This window comes from Salvia hispanica, chromosome 3, assembly GCF_029641045.1.
Source record: "Salvia hispanica isolate PSC_SH4W2 chromosome 3, Shi_PSC_v1, whole genome shotgun sequence".
NCBI classification, from domain to species: domain Eukaryota; kingdom Viridiplantae; phylum Streptophyta; class Magnoliopsida; order Lamiales; family Lamiaceae; genus Salvia; species Salvia hispanica.
This window is the reverse complement of record NC_142694.1, coordinates 64,780,868-64,788,991: the sequence shown is the minus strand read 5'-3', so window position 1 is coordinate 64,788,991 and position 8,124 is coordinate 64,780,868. Positions and strand designations below refer to the sequence as shown.

General features: G+C 35.5%; 3 non-coding genes across 3 annotated transcripts; 1 reads left to right on the top strand and 2 right to left on the bottom strand.

The window, feature by feature from the left end:
- Positions 1 to 5,130: 5,130 nt before the first annotated feature.
- TRNAF-GAA (transfer RNA phenylalanine (anticodon GAA)) lies at positions 5,131 to 5,203 on the bottom strand. The gene has a single exon. It is a non-coding gene; the product is annotated as a tRNA-Phe (tRNA).
- A 1,521-nt stretch (positions 5,204 to 6,724) lies between these two features.
- Positions 6,725 to 6,797, top strand: TRNAT-UGU (transfer RNA threonine (anticodon UGU)). Its single transcript has one exon. It is a non-coding gene; the product is annotated as a tRNA-Thr (tRNA).
- A 1,240-nt stretch (positions 6,798 to 8,037) lies between these two features.
- On the bottom strand, positions 8,038 to 8,124 carry TRNAS-GGA (transfer RNA serine (anticodon GGA)). Its single transcript has one exon. It is a non-coding gene; the product is annotated as a tRNA-Ser (tRNA).

Genomic DNA, 8,124 nt, shown 5'->3' with positions numbered 1-8,124 from the left:
TTTATCGACAATATCTTCCGTTTCGTTCAAGCCGGATCCGAAGTATCGGCCTTATTGGGTAGAATGCCTTCCGCTGTCGGTTATCAACCCACCCTGAGTACTGAAATGGGCTCTTTACAAGAAAGAATTACTTCTACCAAAGAAGGATCCATAACTTCTATTCAAGCGGTTTATGTACCTGCAGACGATTTGACCGATCCTGCCCCTGCTACCACATTTGCACATTTAGATGCTACTACCGTACTATCAAGAGGATTAGCTGCCAAAGGGATCTATCCGGCAGTAGATCCTTTAGATTCAACCTCAACCATGCTTCAACCTCGGATCGTTGGTGAGGAACATTATGAAACTGCGCAAAGAGTTAAGCAAACTTTACAACGTTATAAAGAGCTTCAGGACATTATAGCTATCCTTGGGTTGGACGAATTATCCGAAGAGGATCGTTTAACCGTAGCAAGAGCGCGAAAAATTGAGCGTTTCTTATCACAACCCTTTTTTGTAGCCGAAGTATTTACCGGTTCTCCGGGGAAATATGTTGGTCTAGCAGAAACCATTAAAGGGTTTCAATTGATCCTTTCCGGAAAATTAGATGGTCTTCCTGAACAGGCCTTTTATTTAGTAGGGAATATCGATGAAGCTACCGCGAAGGCTATCAACTTAGAAATGGAGAGCAATTTGAAGAAATGACTTTAAATCTTTGTGTACTGACCCCTAATCGAATTGTTTGGGATTCAGAAGTGAAAGAAATCATTTTATCTACAAATAGCGGTCAAATTGGCGTATTACCAAATCATGCTCCTATTGCTACAGCTGTAGATATAGGGATTTTGAGAATACGCCTTAAGGACCAATGGTTAACGATGGCTCTGATGGGCGGTTTTGCTAGAATAGGCAATAATGAGATCACTGTTTTAGTAAATGATGCGGAAAAGGGTAGTGATATTGATCCACAAGAAGATCAGGAAACTCTTAAAATAGCAGAAGCTAGTTTGAGAAAAGCTGAAGGAAAGAGACAAATAATTGAGGCAAATCTAGCTCTCCGACGAGCTAGGACAAGAGTCGAGGCTGTCAGTGCAATTTCATAACTAGTTGGTGCGTTCAAATAATCAAAAGAGTTTCTAAACCCTATTTTGATTGCATTCACTCGACAGAATCCAATTTTGATACAACGCAATTCAAAAATGAAATAAATAAAACTATAAAATCTATAAAAAGAGAAAAGGGTGGGGCAAAAAACTTATTAGATACCATCGACTCCGGTATCTAAGAAGTTCTACCTACTATTGGATTTGAACCAATGACTCCCGCCGTATGAAAGCAATACTCTAACCACTGAGTTAAGTAGGTCATTTATCATCCTCAAAAGAACCAAATGGAACCCATCCCGTCGATGGATTATAAATATCATATTCTTTATAAGCAATAATAATCGAACCAATACCACTCAAAAATTTAGGATGTTGAATCATAGAATATTCATCTTGACAACAAATTATATACATGATAAAATATGCATCACAAGCACTAAGGGCTATAGCTCAGTTGGTAGAGCACCTCGTTTACACGCGCGCCAATGTTTTTTCAGGGGAATCCACCATCCAACCCAAAAAATGGATCTTATTTCGAAATCGACGTCTTACTCTATAATAACTTTAAGAGAACAATAGCCTGACGAGAGGTTCGGTCCTATTTGAGTGCCCTTTTAGGTATCAAACAGACCCCATCTTGAGATATTGATAAGGTGAATACCCGTATATTCAATGCCAGGCATAATGAGTATAAGGCCCTCAAAAAATCTCTTTTCGTCCTATGAACTTGAAGGTGTATGAAGTTTCATATTGGATTTTTTAAGCCGAACGATAGAGACTTCATTTAACTTCAAATTCGAGGCCAAAGGCAGACCTACGTCAAAATAACTTCACCTTTGAAACACTTTGGTAGTGCTCCTGAATTAGAATCCAAAATAATGAATCAGAGCACATGGAGCCATCTCCTTATTTTTTCTGTCAAGAAAAAAATATGGCGGATTGACTGATATTTCTATCAGTTAATGAAAGAGCCCAATGCAAAAAAAATGCATGTTGGGTCTTTGAAACAGTTCATATCATTTTGATAATAATAAGTTTGGTCTGTTTTACCGAGAAGGTCTACGGTTCGAGTCCGTATAGCCCTAGAGCCCTATAAAAAAATGAATAAAATTCATATTTTCATTTTAAATAAAAAATTGTATAATTTTGATTTCTTCATTCTTGTTTGTTGCTTGTAACTGACCGGTTGGTTCATCGAAACCAAAGCCGACAATCAAGGGGTTAAGCCAGTGATACTCCTTTCCTTTGGTATACCTTACCAATACCCGGCGAAGCAGACCAAAACAAAAAAGGGGGGTGGTCTTCTTTTTCTGTATTCAATCAAGAGAAAACCCCACCCAGATCTAATAAACGGAATATACCAACACTAAGATTAAGATATTTGAAATCCTGAGATGGAAATACCTACCCATTCTCGTACATTTGAATACTTGTTCTATTCTAAATTACTAAGAAAAAAACCCCGACTCTATTCCTAAAAAATGCAAAAATTAAAATACCGAACTCACCTTTTGATAAAGAAAATTAAAATAATCAAAAGAATAAGAAATTCGAAACTCTTAAACACAAAATAATAATTATATTTGCTTTCTTTAGGAAGAATCTTGGGCGAAAACAAGAAAATTTGTCTAAGTGTAACATCTAGAGTTATACTAACTAAAGCAATTAACTAAAATTGAACTAAAAAAATGAAGTAGACTGGAAATAGGATCCCCATCAAGTCAGTCGATAAATCTTGAAATGAGATATGCCCTACAATAATCAAAGGAAACTAGACACTTTCGTCAAAATGAATTCTTGTTTTGACTAACCAGTTATCGATGACTTTACAACTTCAATTCGACTCAACCAATCCGGTATATTTTCCACGTTCATAGGAGTGCGTCTATGTTTTTGCTTTACGAATATGATATTTTTTGGGCATTTCTAATAATATCAAGTCTTATTCCTATTTTAGCATTTTTTATTTCTGGGATTTTAGCCCCGATTAGGAAAGCGCCGGAGAAACTTTCTAGTTATGAATCGGGTATAGAACCAATGGGCAACGCTTGGTTACAATTTAGAATCCGTTATTATATGTTTGCTCTAGTTTTTGTTGTTTTTGATGTTGAAACGGTTTTTCTTTATCCATGGGCAATGAGTTTCGATGTATTGGGCGTATCTGTATTTATAGAAGCTTTAATTTTCGTGCTTATCTTAATTGTTGGTTTAGTTTATGCATGGCGAAAGGGGGCATTGGAATGGTCTTAGCTCCTGACTATTCAGACAATAAAAAGAAAAGGGAAAAAAGATTGAAAAGTTATGAATTCCATTGAGTTTCCTTTACTTAATCGAACAGCCGAAATTTCAGTTATTTCAACTACATTAAATGATCTTTCAAATTGGTCAAGACTCTCCAGTTTATGGCCGCTTCTCTATGGTACCAGTTGTTGTTTTATTGAATTTGCTTCACTAATAGGATCACGGTTTGACTTTGATCGTTATGGACTAGTACCAAGATCGAGTCCCAGACAAGCGGATCTAATTTTAACAGCTGGAACAGTAACAATGAAAATGGCCCCCTCCTTGGTGAGATTATACGAGCAAATGCCCGAACCGAAATATGTTATTGCTATGGGAGCCTGTACAATTACAGGGGGGATGTTCAGTACCGATTCTTATAGTACTGTTCGGGGAGTCGATAAACTAATTCCCGTGGATGTCTACTTGACGGGTTGTCCCCCTAAACCGGAAGCAGTTATAGATGCTATAACAAAACTTCGTAAGAAAATATCTCGAGAAATCTATGAAAATAGAATTGGGTCTCAACAAGAAAATCGGTGTTTTACGACCAATCACAAATTTCATGTTGGACGCAGTATTCATACTGGAAATTATGATCAAAAATTCCTCTATCAACCGGCACCTACTTCAGAAATCCCTACTGAAAACTTTTTCAAATATAAAAGTTCAGTATCTTCTCACGAATTTGTGAATTAGGCAGGACTCCTTTTTGTACAGAATAACAAGCAGCGGGTCAATTTTCATCAATTTGATCGAGAATGTGAACTATTCTAACTAAAAATATAAAAATGTGGGAGATAAAAAAGATGCAGGGTCGTTTATCTGCTTGGCTAGTCAAGCACGGGATAATTCATAGATCTTTGGGCTTTGATTATCAAGGAATAGAGACTTTACAAATAAAGCCCGAGGATTGGAATTCTATTGCCGTCATTTTATACGTATATGGTTACAATTATCTACGCTCCCAATGTGCCTATGATGTAGCACCTGGTGGACTGTTAGCTAGTGTGTATCATCTTACCAGAATAGAGTATGGTGTGGATCAACCAGAAGAGGTATGCATAAAAGTATTTGCCTCGAGGAGGAATCCTAGAATTCCGTCCGTTTTCTGGGTTTGGAAAAGCGTGGATTTTCAAGAACGAGAATCCTATGATATGTTGGGAATCTCTTATGATAATCATCCGCGCTTGAAACGTATTTTAATGCCTGAAAGTTGGATAGGATGGCCCTTGCGTAAGGATTATATTTCCCCCAATTTTTATGAAATACAAGATGCTCATTGAATGATAAGAAAGCCACTTCCACTTATAAAATTTCAGATATTCAAGGATTCGACTTTCCGTTCTAGATTAACTAACTAGAATAATTGAGGTCTCTTTTGTATTAGCTTAGGGAATTGTGAATAGGCCAGCAAAAAAAGTAGAATTAGGAATTCGTTGGGATTCTTAGATTTATTTGGATTTCGTATGAGCCGAATTAAGAAATTGAATAGGAACGAAAATACCAAGAAATGGAAGGGTATCAAATTCAATTTATTTGTATTGTAAATGAAAGAAAAAAGAGAAAATAAAATTTCATTTTATTTATTTAAGAAACCTTTCCCATCTATTTTAGAGTATTTTATAGATGGGGTATATCTCGCCAAGATAGATAAAAGAAAAGTATGGATTATGATCCATATTCGAAATCAATAAGTATCTCGCTTCATATCAATTACTTTATATTTATAAAAGAAAGTAAAAAAAAAAATGAAACCATGAGTCAGGAACCAGATTTGAACTGGTGACACGAGGATTTTCAGTCCTCTGCTCTACCAGCTGAGCTATCCCGACCATTTCCAATGTAGCATCCCACCCTCATTTTAGTAGATGGCTGGAGGTGATGTCAATTAAAGGGACACGGGGGATTACAAAGTTTCTCCAAGTCCTGTAATTTCAATCAATGGTATTCATTCGGCATTCCTTGCTTCATTTGCAATGTGTCTTCTATATCACGTGTGATAAGAGAAAGTCATTTACACCCAAATGCTTTTGTCAAAGAATCCGAAAGATAAGGGAATTTGGAACCCCTAACGAAAAGGGGGGGGTAGGGTAAATATTTTAGGGGTCAAATAGGCTTTTTGGGGATAGAGGGACTTGAACCCTCACGATTTTTAAAGTCGACGGATTTTCCTCTTACTATAAATTTCATTGTTGCCGGTATTGACATGTAGAATGGGACTCTATCTTTATTCTCGTCCGATTAATAAGTTCTTTAAAAGATCTATCGAACTATGGAGTGAATGAGTTGATGAATATTCGATTTATTCTTCAACAGGAAATAAATTCACATCGATTTTTCCATTTTCATATTAAAAAACAGATTGGGGTCAACATTAGTCATTATTAATGATTTGATATAGTATTCAATAGGTGCGTTTATCCTTCATCCTTTCTAAAGTTTCCGTGGAAAAATTCCTCTACCGGCGCAGTCAACTCCATTTGTTAGAACAGCTTCCATTGAGTCTCTGCACCTATCCCTTGTTTTTCGTTTTTTGAACCTTTGTTTTGTTTGAGAAAAAAGGATTTGGCTCAGGATTGCCCATTTTTATTAATTCCGGGGTTTCTCTGAATTTGAAAGTTATCACTTAGTAAGTTTCCATACCAAGGCTCAATCTAATTAAGTCCGTAGCGTCTACCGATTTCGCCATATCCCCCTTCTTTTTGTCTTTTGTTTTGAGATTCAAATTTTATTAGAATATTATTCCCTTTTTCTTTCATTTATACTGGAACCTTTGAATTTCTTAGATAACGATTACTATCTCGAAAAAGTATTTTTTGCTTACCTATAGGAAATCCATATTTGATTGAATCAAATTCAATTTTATCATTTCTGTATCGGCAATTCAATATAGATTGATATATATCCTTTATATATCTTTCTCTTCATGCCTTTTTTGCCATGCAATTGGGATACTTAAAGGGTCGATTCTTTTTTTTTTTTCTTAACTTCCCCTTTTACGAATGAAAGCTGAGGAATGTTTGATTAGTTATAATTAATCAAACAAATTAGGAAGAAATAGAGAGAAATTTTGTAGGATAGAAAAGGGAGAAGTGTAACAAAAAAAATTTCAAATATCATGTGAATTCAAAATAAAAACAGTTTGACTATCCAATATTATTTTATTCGAATTTAGAATTGTGATAAAGAAATCCAAAATTTTATATCGCTATAGAAATCGTTATGTTCTATAATATCCAATATTTATTGGTAATTGTGGATTCTATTCTTTTCTATATTTCTAGAGACACTATACTTATAGTAATAATGTCTTGAATTCCTATGCATAGAAAATTTCTATTACTATAATATGGGCCCGCTTAGCTCAGAGGTTAGAGCATCGCATTTGTAATGCGATGGTCATCGGTTCGATTCCGATAGCCGGCTTTTTCTATTTTTCATTTTTTGATTCCATTTTTGAAAAACGGAGAATCTTCCTTTGAAATCAAAGAATATTGAAAAGTGTCTTCCCCTCTTTCCAAAATCCATGAATTTATTAAGTTATAGGGGGAACGCATGACTATAACAGGAAAAGAATCTTATATATTCTTATATATATATAATAATAGAAAGTTTGACTATTTATCCAATTTATCTCATTCTTCTGTATTGTAATAGTACAAGTACACTACTTCAGCAAACTTCGCTTCATTTAGTTCAGTTTGAGTTTAGATTTATTCTGTAAAAAAAAAAAAAAAAAAGAATGAAATGAATTCTAAATAAGAATTAAGGAGTCTTTATTTTATGTCGCGTTACCGAGGACCTCGTTTCAAAAAAATACGTCGCCTGGGGGCTTTACCAGGACTAACTAATAAAAGGCCTAAAGCCGGGAGTGATTTTAGAAACCAATCGCGTTCCAGGAAAAAATCTCAATATCGTATTCGCCTAGAAGAAAAACAAAAATTGCGTTTTCATTATGGTCTTACAGAACGACAATTACTTAAATATGTTCATATCGCTGGAAAAGCCAAGGGGTCAACAGGTCAAGTTTTACTACAATTACTTGAAATGCGTTTGGATAACATCCTTTTTCGATTGGGTATGGCTTCGACTATTCCCGCAGCCCGCCAATTAGTTAACCATAGACATATTTTAGTGAATGGGCGTATAGTAGATATACCAAGTTATCGCTGCAAACCTCGAGATATTATTATGGCGAAGGATAAAGAAAAATCCAGAACTCTGATTCAAAATTCTATAAACTCTTCCCCTCAGGCGGAAGTGCCAAACCATTTGACTCTTCACCCGGTCCAATATAAAGGACTGGTCAATCAAATAATAGATAGTAAATGGGTCGGTTTAAAAATAAATGAATTGCTAGTCGTAGAGTATTATTCTCGTCAAACTTAATGAAACTAAAATAAAATAGGAGAGGTTCGGGCCATTTTATTTCCTTTTATCAAATTAAACTAAGGTTAAGTAAGCGAAATACGGGCTTGATTCCTATTTTTTCTCATTTATGTATCATAGCCAGAGGGGCTATTTTAATCTTCTTTCCGGTATTCTTCCTAGTCGCGGCAATTGGGAATAGAGAATCTATATCAATGAAAGATTGAACTGGTGGAATAAAGGTTTCCATTTCTATTGCTTGATATTTTTAATAAAACGGATCTATTAAGTGAAGGTGCGGAAAGAGAGGGATTCGAACCCTCGGTAAACAAAAGCCTACATAGCAGTTCCAATGCTACGCCTTGAACCACTCGGCCACCTCTCC